Genomic DNA, 14,509 nt, shown 5'->3' on the forward strand with positions numbered 1-14,509 from the left:
CAAGGTGTCAAACGCCCTTGGCCGAGGTGTCGTATGATGTCCGTCTACCGTGTGAAAAGGGGGAGATTGCCGTTTTTCGCCGATTTCTTGTTTATAAAGGATTTTTTGGCGGAAAAAAATAAGATCATATTTTATACATAAAACTACACCTTTAAAACATAACTTTTTATTAGACTTCCAGGACATCACCCTGCCATTGTTGCTTACTATTATTTGTTTATATTTTACCTGGTGATCTCAATATTTGTTCAGGTGTTTTTAACTAATAAGGTAGATCCCACAGTACCTGTTACATAAGTCATTTTAATAAGTTTAAGTATTGACTTTGTCGGGGATCTCCTTTTGTGATGTGGTTTATTTGTATAAGTTTTTGATTCGTCATTAATAAAAGACATTATTTCGTCAATGACTATGTAGTTGTTTTTAAAGGTAAAAAAGTAATTGTCATTAGCCAATGAAATTAGAGTATTTTGATCACGTGTACATCACGTTAGTGTGAGAAGGACGTGTTTTCGTAACCTAAGCTATTGATCGCTTTGTAAAGTTTAACCCACCACCATCCCTCAACTCATCGTCCAAATAGTTTTAGTATTCCCCTGTGGCAGACCGAGATTCTTCTAGACGGAGGTTCAGCGACGTAACAATCATGGACCATGTTCTGAGATATGCTGATGCTCGTCTTACAATCAGGTTTGCAAAGTAAGAGGTTTAGTTTTGAACGTTTGAGGTGTGTTCACGATTTGAGCTGAATATTGTCAAATTTTAGTTTAGGTTTCATTTTTTTCTTCTTCTTTTTTTCAAATTTTATTGTCATATTCAAAATTCAAAATTATTACAAGAAATCAAAGAAACAAAGTAAATTTTTATATAACTATCAGAAACATTCTAATTGTTTACAGGAAAATTACAGTTCAAAAATATGTTTCCAGTTTGACCATAGTTTGTCAAATTTTACAATTTCACATGACATGTGTCTTTCAAACTTATATTTGAAATAGATATATTGTAGTAGTCCCTTTAAATGAGGGATTTCATTCTTTGGTGCTTATGATGCATGATAGGCGTACAGTACTATATTATTATTGCTTCATTGCGGTTCATTTAAATATTGTCATGCCAATTATGGTCCTAAGTTGATTGTTACAAGAAATAAACAGAACTGAATTGTCTGATAGTTTTGTTTACAACTTCTTGTAAGCAAAGTTGAAGTTTTTTAAATGCCCGTATTGACTCATAGGATGGGATTCATTTACGCCTCAAAACGTTTGTTCAATAAGGACGCTTGATTGCAGAAGACATTTGTAACAAGGACGGGTACGGTAACAAAATCAAAACGAGAACTTGTTTCGTGAGGTGCAGTAACCGTTCGCATTTGCTCTCGAAGCCACAGTTAGGAATTTTGAAAGGTTATATTTAATAACATAAAATAAGTTAAACGTTTGTAATTTATTAGCATCTAATACGTACATGTAGCTTATGCATCAATAGCTGCAGTTCCCTAGCTCCCGGTATGAAAAATTTAAATGAACGACCACGGGGTACAGCTTCGTACGTGTTTAAAAGTTGCTATTTACAGCGCTAGTTTTGAACACAGTAATATTATTTTCAAACACATTCCATTCGCGGATCTTAAGTGGGGCCAGGAGGTCAACCCACCCACCCCCCCCCCCCCCCCACTGCAAAATTAAATTTCTTTTAATTTACATTATAAAGTTACAAAAAATATGCCTTAGACCCCCCCCCCCCCAAAAAAAAAAATCCATGAACTGTCGGACCCCCCCCCCCTCCCCACAAATTTTTTTTCTGGATCCGTGCATGCATTCTGTACAGATATTTGATTTTAATAATTTTCAGGCATTTTACCACAGATATCGTCCCTCTAATTTCCTATATTCTTTTAAAAATCATCCCCAGCCATGTCAAGTGAAGTGGTGCATATTTTTTTAAAGCTGCATGGTCCGATTTTTGTGTAATTACAGTATCACAATTTTTTTCATACAAATCATTTATCTTAGAAAGTTATGGACTTTCTCCTATTTACACCAGCAGAATCAGTCTCCTTTCAAAGTTAAAAATAGTCAAAGAAAATAAAAATAATTTCTCTTTGGGCAAACGAAAAAACAAACCAAAATGCATCACGGGAATGTTTAGAAAAGGAAACCGCTTGGTTTCGTCCCCCGAATGATTGGGGTTATTCAACCCGTATGCTGTGCATCGATTATAAAGAAAGCAGACTTAAGAGATATTAGCGAACAAAACGTACAATGTTAATTTGTAATTTGTTTGATCATTTCGACCTTTATTTAAAGCGATGACAAATTCGTAATACAACCAATACCATCTCGTCGTCAGGGGTGAAATTTAACATGAGGCGAAATAATGCGGTACCTTTTGATGTCGTTTGTTTTGTTAGCAAATTTTGTACGTATTTTTCTTCACTGAAATTTGGCATAATTGACGGGTAAAACTACTGCAATGTCTATTATTATACATATACTAAGCATAGCCATCGTTTAAAAGCGTGCATAAAATTTGATATACAATCGGACCAAGCAGCTTTAATTTAAAAATTGTGACTCTCGATCTGTACGTGAATCACAGGGGCATCGTATCCGCTCTACACTCTATGACATACGTGTATTTAAATAATACACAAGGGAAGAATCGAAAGTAGGACACGATTTGTAAACATTGTTAAAAAAAACTTATTTGACAAAAGTTACGCAAATCCTCCCACACAATTTTGCAAATATTGTCCAAAAAACACGTTCATATTGAAATATGCCTAATAAACTAGGTAAAAAGCGTTTTTATCCCATTAAAACCGCTGTCTGCTGCAGACACTCAATCGCGAGATTTTTGTGAGCTGTAAATTGTAACTTTTTAACACGTAAAGAACTGTTGACAGATAGCCATGCTATGTACTTAAATTGCTAGTATTACATATTGGTCACTATGATACCTATGTATAACTAGGTACTGCGCAATGAACTGTGTAAATGATAACTATTAGAACTAGTTACTGTAGACTAATTGTTCTCAAAACATTAGAGGTCTTTCAACCGTATTATTTTTTTATGTTTTGTTTCAATATAATTATAATTTATTTTCTCTGCGTTACTTTATATAAAAAGTCAAAAACTTTTTTATTGGGGGGGGGGGGGGTGACCTTGATCTTTGACCTTGATGTCGAAGTGTCTGATAAAGGTTAACATTTCAATTTAAAGTGGTTTGGTGGCCCTACAATATAAGATTTAAAAGTTGTAAGTGTTTTCAACAAAATTAATTTTTAAAACTTTCAGGGGCAAAAACTACTAGAAGGGGACCCCGGTCCCTTTCAGTATGAATAGATTGAAGGAGCACCTAAAAGTACTTAATAAATTAGTTAAAGTTTTTAGTCTCTTTCTCTTACGGTTTATGAGGAGTATCGATAACAAGCATTTTGTACAATAAAGGGCAATAACTCTATATTTGTTTCAAGGTAGGGGCTGAAGGGTTATATTTTGAAATGTCTCAAGATGTCCTACTATATCCATGAAAAAGATTTTCTGTACCACCCTAAACAAAACTACATAAAAGATTCGAACACTCAATCAAAAGACTTGTGAGCAAAGACATTGATTTATTTGCGAAGAAAGACAGTGATCTTGGAGTGACTGATACTGTTAGAATGAAGATAGCAACTGGAAACCACTACCCAATAAAGAATACACCCTTCCGTGTACCCCTAAAAAAGACAGTTAATTGACGAGGACATAATATACTGGAAATGATGGACGCAAAGATAACTAAGAGACCACAATCGCCTTGGTAATTTCCCTTAGTAGTGATGAAGAAAACAGACGGATCAGACCGGATGTGAGTCGACTTTAGAAGTTTGAATAAGATAGTGAAACCAGTATCATTCCTGATACCGTTGATTGATGAGATCCTATGTTTACCAGGTAGGGTAAAATATTTCATTTCATTGGCAAGTGAAATTAGAAGATTCAAGCACAGAAAAAACGGCCTTTGCATGTCACAATGGACAATTCCGATTCAACCGGGTGCCATTTGGGTTGAGTAACGCACCGGCAGTCTTTCAAGAGCTGATGAACATAGTTCTTCAAGGACAAGAGGAGTTTGCCATCGCATACCTGGATGACATTTTTATATTCTCAGAGACACCGGAAGATCATCTTCGTCATATTCAGGACGTTTTTAATCGCCTAAGAAAGCATGGACTAAAAAAGAAGCTAAAGAAATGTATTTTCTTCAAGGAACAGACTGAATATCTTGGTTTCATCATTAATTAACATTGCGTTACGCCTGATCCAAAGAAAGTCGAAGCTATAAGAAAGTTACCTGCGTCCACTACAGTCCGAGAAGTTCGTGGCTTTATAGGTATGTGTAGTTATTACAGGAGATTCAAACCAAACTTCTCTAAGATTGCAGAACCATTGATTGACAAAATCAGAAAGTATGCAAGGTTTAAATGTACACATATTGCTAAAAAGCGTTTGACTTTATTAAAGAAAGTTAAATGGTAGTGCCTTTGCTATCATATCCAAATACTCATATGCTGTACATCCTGTACACCGATGCCAGCGACAATTGTATTGGAGAATGCCGCACCCAAAGAACAGATTAGGGACAAGATAAGCCAATATATGACTAATCCCACAAGCTGAGTAAAACTCAAGAACGGTGGTCAACAATAGAAAAGGGGCATTTCCAATCCATTCTAAAGTCAACGCACATCCGGTCTGAGATTTCCTTCTGTTTTAATGCGGTAATTCGTCCTACTATGTAGCCTCTTGGAATTTTATAATTTTTGTTAGTTTGGTTAACGAAGATCATTGGAACTTTCTTATCTTTACGAACTATACAAACGGCGTCTTTTAAATATAGTCCTGGGTCTTCCATAATGCAGTTATTGTCTATGCTGTTCACTTCAACCAAGTCATTTTTTTCCAGAGGAAAATTGTTATTTATTTTTCCATAGAATACAGTCACCGTGTTTGGTCTCATAATAAGTTTCTTAGGTGTTCTTACAATAGTTGAGATGTGTAAATCTTCCTTAAGTTCCGCGTATACTTTGCCATCAATACGCATGAGTCCAAGATCAAAGTATAAACGAACATTGTTTTTCTTGAGCCAATCACGACCGAGAATCATGTTTCGGTTGAGTCCCTTTGTCACATAAACACAACTTTTAATAAACAGCTACTGGGGTTGTTAGTAAAATTAATTTCATTTGTAGGTCTTCGTTTAAAGTTCTCTCTTCGGGCTTCAACGAAGGAAGAACGTCTTAGTTTTCCTGTTTTTGTTTACCAAAATAAGAGCGAGATTTGAAATTTTGAGACGATCCCCTGTTTACTTGGTCGCTAGATTCATATGTTCGGCCTTGAAGATTTGATGGTCTGTCCCGATTTTGCTGCGCTCTTTGATACATATGCGAGCTCCAACAATCTGCACGCACATGATCTACTTTACCACAATTCCAACATTCCACAGGTGATGCTCTATATTATGGACGGGTTTGTTTTGACTGGGTCTTTATTCATTTGAGGACGGAACTTGACTTGGGGTTTATTTTGAGTACAAAATCGAGCCCTATGACCCGTCTGTTTGCATTTAAAACACTTATTATTACGCGCATGGTCAATTTCCATTGGTTCTACATGCCTTGTTTCTACTGATGTAAGATTATCTGCTCTATCCTTTAATAAGGGAAGAGCAGTATCAAAATTTGAAAGAGTTCGTCTGTTGTCATTACTTTGTACAATTTCTGTCATATTTGACCCTCTTATCGCTAGCCTCTGTCTCAGATTTTGTTCTCGCATTGCTATTTGAATTGCGGATTCTAAATCTTTAGGGTTTTCTCGCAAAATTTTCATTCTGAGGTAGTCGAATGTCAACCCGTCACAAAAGATATCTACTAACTGTTGTTGTATCAAAGGATCTTTTAGTCTGTCATTACTGTAGGCGTCTTCCGCGATTTGCAATAGTCCCTCGGCGAACAACTGAACACTTTCATTTGAATTTTGTCGAGTCTTACGCATCACTGCTAACGCGTGTTGGGGATCTGTTATTTCTGCAAATCTAAATTTAAGGGATTCCTTAAGATTGTTCCAAGATGGGATTTCTTCAGAGGCATCTGTTTCATCTAAATACCTTTTAATATAATCCCCAACTGAACCCTTACTCGTTATGTATGCAAGCATGGGGATCTCATGACCTTGTTTCCCAGACATAACACTGTACTTTTCAACTTCTTTATCCACTGTTTAAATTTTTGAGCATCTCCCTCAAAAGGAGTTATCACAGAAGATAGGGGCACTGAGAGTGCGGCTGTTATAGCTTTAACTTGACCAATGAAAAAATCTTTATCATCATCCTGATCTGGGACTCGGTGTCGAGGTTCACGAGTTTCATACGGCCTAGCATCATGATATGTTTCAAAAGTATTTTGTTCAATCTGCTCTTTTTCTGGGGACTTTTGACCTGTTTCTTGCCCTATATTTTCTTTGTTCTGACCCAACCCCGCGAATTGTTTTTCTAATTGCTCCATTTGATTTTTAAATTCTTTTTTATCAAACCCATCACCTGTCGTCATATTGGTTGCTTAGACAAAGTTGTTTACTTCGAGATAGCTATAAGAGACATATAGAAATGGTTCTTACCTTATTCGATATTGAACTTCGCTCAGTCCTGGTCACTGGCACCAAGTAAGTTCATGTAAGACTTCAGACTTTGTTTTCTTCTGGCGATGATACTCAACTCGAAGTCCAGTACTTCTTTGACCAATGGTTTATTAACAATCGTGATCGTATAGTTAGAATTACATCAACTAAAAGCAGCCCAAATCAAGAGTCTAAGAATCTCTATAAGCGGAATCTATCTAAATCATTTGACATGGGTATATATAACATTTTACTTATGATGGACAGTTCTGACTAGTTCGGCCCATTTACGGCGATCATGAGTGAACATTTAGTGTTCAAAATTAAGATTAATAGTTTATTCCTAAATAAAGTAACAAAACCGTCAAAACTGCCAATCAAAGAGTCTGGATGCAGGATTTGAGTCTTCGAGTCCTGGGTCTCGGAGTCCCCCACCTAGTATGAGGCATCACTTACTCATAATACGTTCATTCATACATAGCATAAAAGGTTACAAAGGTTAATATATAGAATACACAATACATGACTCAATGTAGAGTACCAGAGCTATCGTTGCAGACACAGAATCGCCAAATATGACACTTATTTTTCAACTCTAAATTTGGGTATTATTATGCCCGTATTATTCACCTGGTTTCATATCATTTAGGAATACTACGCAGTGCTACAAGAGTCACAGAGTTCATTCTGTAAGTTATCATTACCACCATTCAGTGCGCAGTACTTAGGTATACATAAGTATCATAGTGACCATTATGTAAAACTAGCAATTTAAGGTCATAGCATGGCTATCTGTTTACACATACTTAAAACAGTCTCTTACATCACCATGTTAATTCTTTAAAACACACTGATAGTAGTAAATACTACTTGAACAGTCTCTATCATCACAAAGTACAGTCTCTGTGTAGACAGAAAAATTAAAACACACCTTTACACAAATATCTCGCAGTCCACTTTTAGGGTTTGTACAAGCGATGGTTTTCCCAGTTGGTCATATGTGAGTTTCCTGGGCACTTTAGTTGCTCTTCTTGGTCTGTACCTGTGGTCTTTGGTTCCACTGGAGCCGCTGTTACCCGGGGTATTTGTTTCCACTAGTTTGTCATGCAAATATGGATCTTCCCCAACATCCAGACCACTTGAACTATGAGCTGACTGGAAACTATCCGCTGAACTGTGTGAAATCGACACAGGTTCCACGGGGTTGTCTGTAGGATTCCTCACTTCAACAACTGAATCTGAAGAGTCACTTCCTGTACTGCACTGCTGCGGAGTGAATGGTGTGGCATTAGGATTTAGAGGGATTCCAGCAATCTCAATGAATCCATCGGAATCTGAGGAACTACTGTCAGCGTCATAGACTGGGACGTCTTGTTTGCTGGGTTTCTTTGGTCTGCGGGATTTCCTGTCGTTATCCAGGGACTCTATCGGTATAGAGTTGCACTGTCTGAGGAGGGTACTGTGAAGTCGCCTTATTCCACCCTGTCCGGATCTCTTCCTCACTTCATAAACTTGTGTCTCCTCATTCACCTGCTTCACAACAACATATACATCCTGCTCCCAGAATGATCTTAACTTTCCAGGACCTCCCTTCTCTAAAAGGTTCTTCACTAAGACGTGGTCTCCTGGATGTAACCGTGCACTCAAAAGTCCTTTGTCATGTTGTTCATTTAACTTTTCAGTCATTCTTCCTGCTTGTTGCGATGCCAATTTGTAAATCTCTTCCATGCGGTCTCTCCACTGAGCCACATATTGGGAATAGGTCTGTTTTCTAGTCGGCTGTTGCAGTTCTGGAAATACCAAGTCAATGGGTAATGTGGGGTGTCGCCCAAACATTAGAAAGAATGGTGAGTAACCTGTGGTTTCATTCTTCGTGCAGTTTTAGGCATTAACAACTTTATTCAGATGTGATTTCCAATCCAGTTTCCAAGATGGCTCTAAAGTTCTCAACATCTGTAATAGCGTCCTATTAAAGCGTTCCACTTGTCCATTCCCCTGTGGGTGGTACGGTGTGGTACGAGAGCCTTTGACCCAACAAATTCTTTGCATCTCAAAGAAAAATCTGTTCTCAAATTCACGTCCTTGATCATGGTGTAATCTGCTTGGCATCCCAAATTTTAGCACAAAGTCGTTGAAGACCTTCTCTGCAGCAGTTTTTCCCGACTTGTTCCTTGTAGCATACACCTGTGCAAAGCGGGTATAATGGTCCATCACAACAAGTATATACTCAAAACCACCCTTGCAGCGCTCTAAATGGAGAAAATCAATTGACAAGTTCTAACGGACAAGTGCTGGTAATTGGCCGCAGTGGTGCTTTGCGTTGGACATGAGGCTTTTTGTCCTTGATGCACTGACACTCCTGAGTGACATACCGCTGAGTGACATACCGCTCTATCTCGGAACTCATATGAGCCCAATAGAACCGATCCCTCACACAGCTCAAAACTCTTTCAGCTCCTAAATGTCCTAAATCATTATGTAAATGTTTCAGAACTAGTTTCCGAAAACATTTCGGTAGCACTACCTGTTGAATTATTCCCTCTCGTGGGTATGAAATTTCCCTTCTCAACAGTCCATTCTCTACTTTCAATTTGGCCCATTCACGCAGTAGGCACTTTGCAGCTGGGCTCCATCCCTTTGTTACTTGCTTGGTAGGTTTTTCCCCCTTCTGAACCCAGGGTAGGACTGTACCTATGTCTTCATCATTGCGCTGTTCCTTTGCCAAAGTACTGTTGTCAATGATAGGTAGGGATGCTCCCTGAATCAACTGATCTTCTACTGATTCAGCCTCCTTGACAGGTGTGTTAATGCTGCTACAGGTAGGCTCATCTAGTCTCACTGCTGACACAATGGCATCAATTGTATCTGGAGAACACCTTTCGGTAAACTGGGATACATCAAGTGGCATGCGGCTGAGTCCATCGGCGTCAAAGTTATCACACCTGGCTTGTAATGGATGTGAAATCGAAAATCTGCCAACATGGACATTGGACACCCACCTTAATGTAGTAGCATCAAACTTTGGGGCCGTAAAAATATATCGTAAGGGGTTATAGTCACTGTACACTTCAAAGTGAGGACCGTAATATAAATAATCACGAAATCGTTCAGGGACGGCCCACTTGTGTGCGAGGAATTCTAATTTCCCTGAGTGGAGATGGTAGTTCTGTTCAGCAGGCGTCAACGTCCTGGATGCGTATGGGACTACTGCTAACTTTTCATGGTCCTGCTTCTGGTAGAGAATCGCTCCCAAGCCCATTTGTGATGCATCAATATGTAGAGTGTATGGTCTATCAAAGTCAGGGTATGTCATCACTGGTGGGTGGAGTAGGATATCAATGAGCTCTTCCAAGATGTTCTGATGTTGAGTCGTCCAAGTAATGTGCACTGATGACCCCTTCTGTTCGGATTTCTGTGACTTCATTTTCTTCTGTTTTTATTGGATGGAGTTGGAACGTTCTCATTCCTCAACAAATCATAAATGGGTTTAGCTCTGCGAGAGAAGTTGGGTATATAACTCCTGTATTAACCAATAAAACCCATTATTTTTCTTACATCTCCAACTGATTTAGGTCTCTGATCCTTCAACTTCATTACTGCCTCTTGGTCTGTAGGGTCTACAGTATGTCCTTGGTAACGTATCTGCTTTTGAAACAGGTGGCATTTACTAGGTTTCAGTTTCAAACCCTTTTCCCTTATACGAGTCAACACGCACTTCAAGTCATTCAAATGGGATTCAAATGATTTACTGTAATCAGTATTTCATCCAAATATGGTAGACAACATTTCTCCCTCAATCCCTCAAGAGCTTCATTCATGTAGGCTTGGAAAATTCCTGGAGCACCAGTGAGTCAAAATGGAATTCTATTCCACTCGTACTGTCCCCATGGGGTCACAAACGACTTATACTTCCGACTCTCTTATTTAACAACACCCTGATGATATGCTTTGCTTTGATCAAGAAGAGAAAACCATTGACTTCCACCCAGAGAATCAAGAGCATCCTGGACTCATGGAATTGGGTGCTGGTTCTGGACAGTTTTGGCATTCAACTTCCGAAAGTCTACACATAGGCGGAGTGATCCATCTTTCTTTCTCACACAAACAATTGGACTGGAATATGGTGAAGTTGATCGGCGGATCCAGTGCTTTTGCAGTAAGTTGGATATATAGTCCTTGATTTCTTGGTAGAGAGGTCTAGGGACGGCCATGTAATAACTATGTACTGGCTCCTTATCCATCAACTCCAATCCCAGCTCTAAATCAATAGCACATCCAATGTCGTCATCATTGACTGTAAATGCTTTGCATTCCTCCCTTAATAAACTCTCCACTCTTCTTTTCTGTTCTGTATTTAGGGGGGATCTGTTAGATCAACAGGTGGATCCCACTTCCCATCGTTCTCAGCACTCGGTTTACTGTGGTCTGAACACGGTCGCCACTCGAGCCTGCTATTCCAAAGGGAATTGATGAACAAATCATTTCAAAACGTCCTAACATTTTTAGAAGGATAACACAACAGTAATTTCACACGTCCGGCGTGGTTTGGCTTTACCTCCACAAGCATTTCCTGAGTTGATATTCCCAATGCATCGAGTTGGTGAGATGGGACGAAAAGAGCCTCACAACCAGGCTGGAGTTGTCTTTGAGTTCTTTGTAGAGTGCGTTAACTTGTACTTCATTGGCTGCAGGAAGAGTAATTCTGAGCAGATCAATTGCAATATTACTATGGACAGTTTGTAACAAATGTTGTATGACATTGTATCCCAATATTGGTTCATTGCTCGATACACTAGTGACAAGGAAAGGCACCTGAACAGCATTACAATGTTCTGACATTATCATCATAACAGTTACAACACCTTCAATAGGTATATCTGAACCAGATGCAGACACTAATGAAACATCTTTTAACTGCAAAAAGTCTTCAACATTCTTTACATGCGTATACAATTCAGGAAAATGATTACCAATCCATGACTTGTTCATAAGGGAGACTTGAGCCCCCGTATCCAATAACACTTTTACAGGTTTCTCATTCAAAAATAAACATACATGACATGGTTTACTAACAAGTTTGACAAGGTTAGGCCCAATACTATTAACTTTGCCTTTTATTTCCTTTGCTTCATATTTCTCAAATTTGTGGTGATGCTCTAGACGGGTGTTGGGACAACTTTCTTGTTGGGCCGCCTTCGACCCGCTGCTGTTTCCCGAGAGCTTAAACTTCTTGCTTGGACACTCCTGTCGACGATGTCCAGATCCACCGCAGTTCCAACAATGATTGCAACGCTTGCCGACAGACTGGCAATCTGTACAGGATCGTGGTCCGCTTCGTGAAGGTGTTGGTTGAGCCTTTGCTGTGTTCGGAGATTGTTCAACAATCTTCTTCAAGGCTGCCATTTCGATCCTTAGCGACTTAATTTCACTGGCAAGATCATTTTTTACTTCCTCTTTCACAGCATTGATTTCCACTGAGTTAGAATTGATTTGAGACACTGAATGTTTGGATTACAGTTTGTTATGTCTTTCACTCTCTTGTATGATAATTTGGTTCAGTTCATGCATTAACGTTGCATCTGTTATTTTCACATTGTCCAAATGTGCTTTCATCTCATGACGCAGTGTTGTAACTCTTAGTCCAGTGTAGACGGTCCGTCTAAAGAGTCCAGCCACCAGTTCTGGACTGTATTTGAGTTCATGGCTATCCTCCTGTGATGCAAAAAGGATTCGGTTTCGTAGATACATAACCCTCAGGAGAAAATCGTTCGGAGTTTCCTATGGATTTTGGGTGGCACTAGCCAATTCACTGTACAATTCGGTTGCATTCTTTTCTGCATAGTGTCCCCTTCTATACTTCTAAGGGTCGCCAAATTTATGTCTGGCCTTCCGTCTAAGTAGCTGCGCAGGCTTGACGATGGGAGTACTGCCTTTATTACACCATCTATTACGTCCACATCCGAGTATCCCTTATGTTTTCTGACATCATGGGATCCCGGAGGAGCCCCCAAAATGTTACCTCAGTCCTGATGCTAAAACAAGAAGAGGAGAATTCTGTAGTTACATTTATTTGGCGGGTTTCAGCAGATATAAGAGTTAAAACCTATCACAAACAATCACTGAAGTTGTAAACAATCAACTCAATTTGTCTAGGGAATTTAAAAAATAAACTGACTAGAATAAAAGACTAGATTAAATGGATAACTTACTGATATATTCATATAAACTGTCTTAATCAATTTTAACAATCGTGTCATTATGTCTGTGGATTTAAACTAGTAGCAATACACAAAATATGGAACCTCTCGTGTTTGTGTACATTTATCTCAAACCGGAAACAGTTTACGCAAGCTAAAACCTAAACCTACACGATAAAACTCACAAAATTCCGGAAACATATTTACCATGTACAATTTCAAGAAAAATATATAAGTAATCTTTACCACAAAATTTCCAGTATATACTCTATTGATATAAGGTACATATTCATTGAAAATACTTCTATAATAACAAATTATTGCTCTTCAACAAGATCGATAGACACGTGAATAGGTACATGTACATGTGCTACCTTCGCAAAATGCATCTTAAAAGGTACAAAATGTTTTACAACAATTCTATTGACATTCATGTTTACATATAAACATATTGTCAATCAAGAAAATAGTAATGAACATGGATTGAGGTTATAAAACCAGTTTCTTACCTAAAACAAGAAGAGGAGAATTCTGTAGTTACATTTATTTGGCGGGTTCCAGCAGACATAAGAGTTAAAACCTATCACCCCGTATTCCGGACTTCCACACTGGAGTTATCTCCCTTGCTACATTACATATCAATCAACAAAACAAAAAAGGGGGGTGGCTGAAACCCAAATAACTACCCGTCACAAAAGGAACAGCAACAGCAACGGGACCGATGAAAAGAAAGTTTCTGGAAATTGATGGTTTAATGTCCTATCTTTCAGATAGAGACTCAGAAGGCCCAAGACTTCGCCTGTATGTACCACTTTTTGTAGAGCAGCAGTATCATGAGAATACTGAACAACGGGGTCTTGAAAGTTTAAATTTGTAATTGTCCACATTTTAATCGAATATGTTACAAAAATTATGAGTTTGAATTAGTTGTTTCAATCTAGTATGTAAATTTCGGCTTTTTGCAATTGCCTGATACTTTTCTAAATTTTACTAAATCCCGGACTGTTCTTCATAAATGTAGAAAATTGACACAACGGTATTTTATGTAAAATAAGACCCCAAGGAAAAATTTTAAAAACTACAATTAACCGGGAAAATCAAAACAAATATAATAAGGTACATAATTTAAATCATTAGATTTATTTAATTTTGTGATCCAAGGGAAAATCCACAAGTCGGACATTTCTGTTATACAAGGTTTATGAAAACTCCGAAAACTCTCAAACTGCTGAATTACCGAACAAAGTTAACATTAAAAATTTTGTATACCGTAACAAACAAAGGCACTTGACGTTAGAAATATTTCTTTTTACAATAAGACTATTCCAAGCACTAACACAATAAACGTTCTCCACGGTAGCCATTTTGATTTTTTAATCCGACTTATCTGTCACGATTTTCTTGCAGCGATTTATATAAAATTAATAGGTAAAATACATTCGTTAGCCACTTACTACGTTTTGTGTAAACTCGTGCATAATCGTTCCTTTGACCCAACAAATTCTTTGCATCTCAAAGAAAAATCTGTTCTCAAATTCACGTCCTTGATCATGGTGTAATCTGCTTGGCATCCCAAATTTTAGCACAAAGTCGTTGAAGACCTTCTCTGCAGCAGTTTTTCCCGACTTGTTCTTTGTAGCATACACC

The 14,509-nt window shown here is 38.2% G+C and overlaps 1 pseudogene; it reads right to left on the reverse strand.

Annotated features, from left to right (window-relative positions):
* Positions 1 to 8,876, reverse strand: part of LOC128176964 (uncharacterized) — a 30,444-nt pseudogene extending 21,568 nt beyond the window's left edge.
* Between the last annotated feature and the right edge of the window lie 5,633 nt (positions 8,877 to 14,509).

The sequence above is a fragment of the Crassostrea angulata genome, chromosome 3, assembly GCF_025612915.1.
Source record: "Crassostrea angulata isolate pt1a10 chromosome 3, ASM2561291v2, whole genome shotgun sequence".
Taxonomy (NCBI): Eukaryota; Metazoa; Mollusca; class Bivalvia; order Ostreida; family Ostreidae; genus Magallana; species Magallana angulata.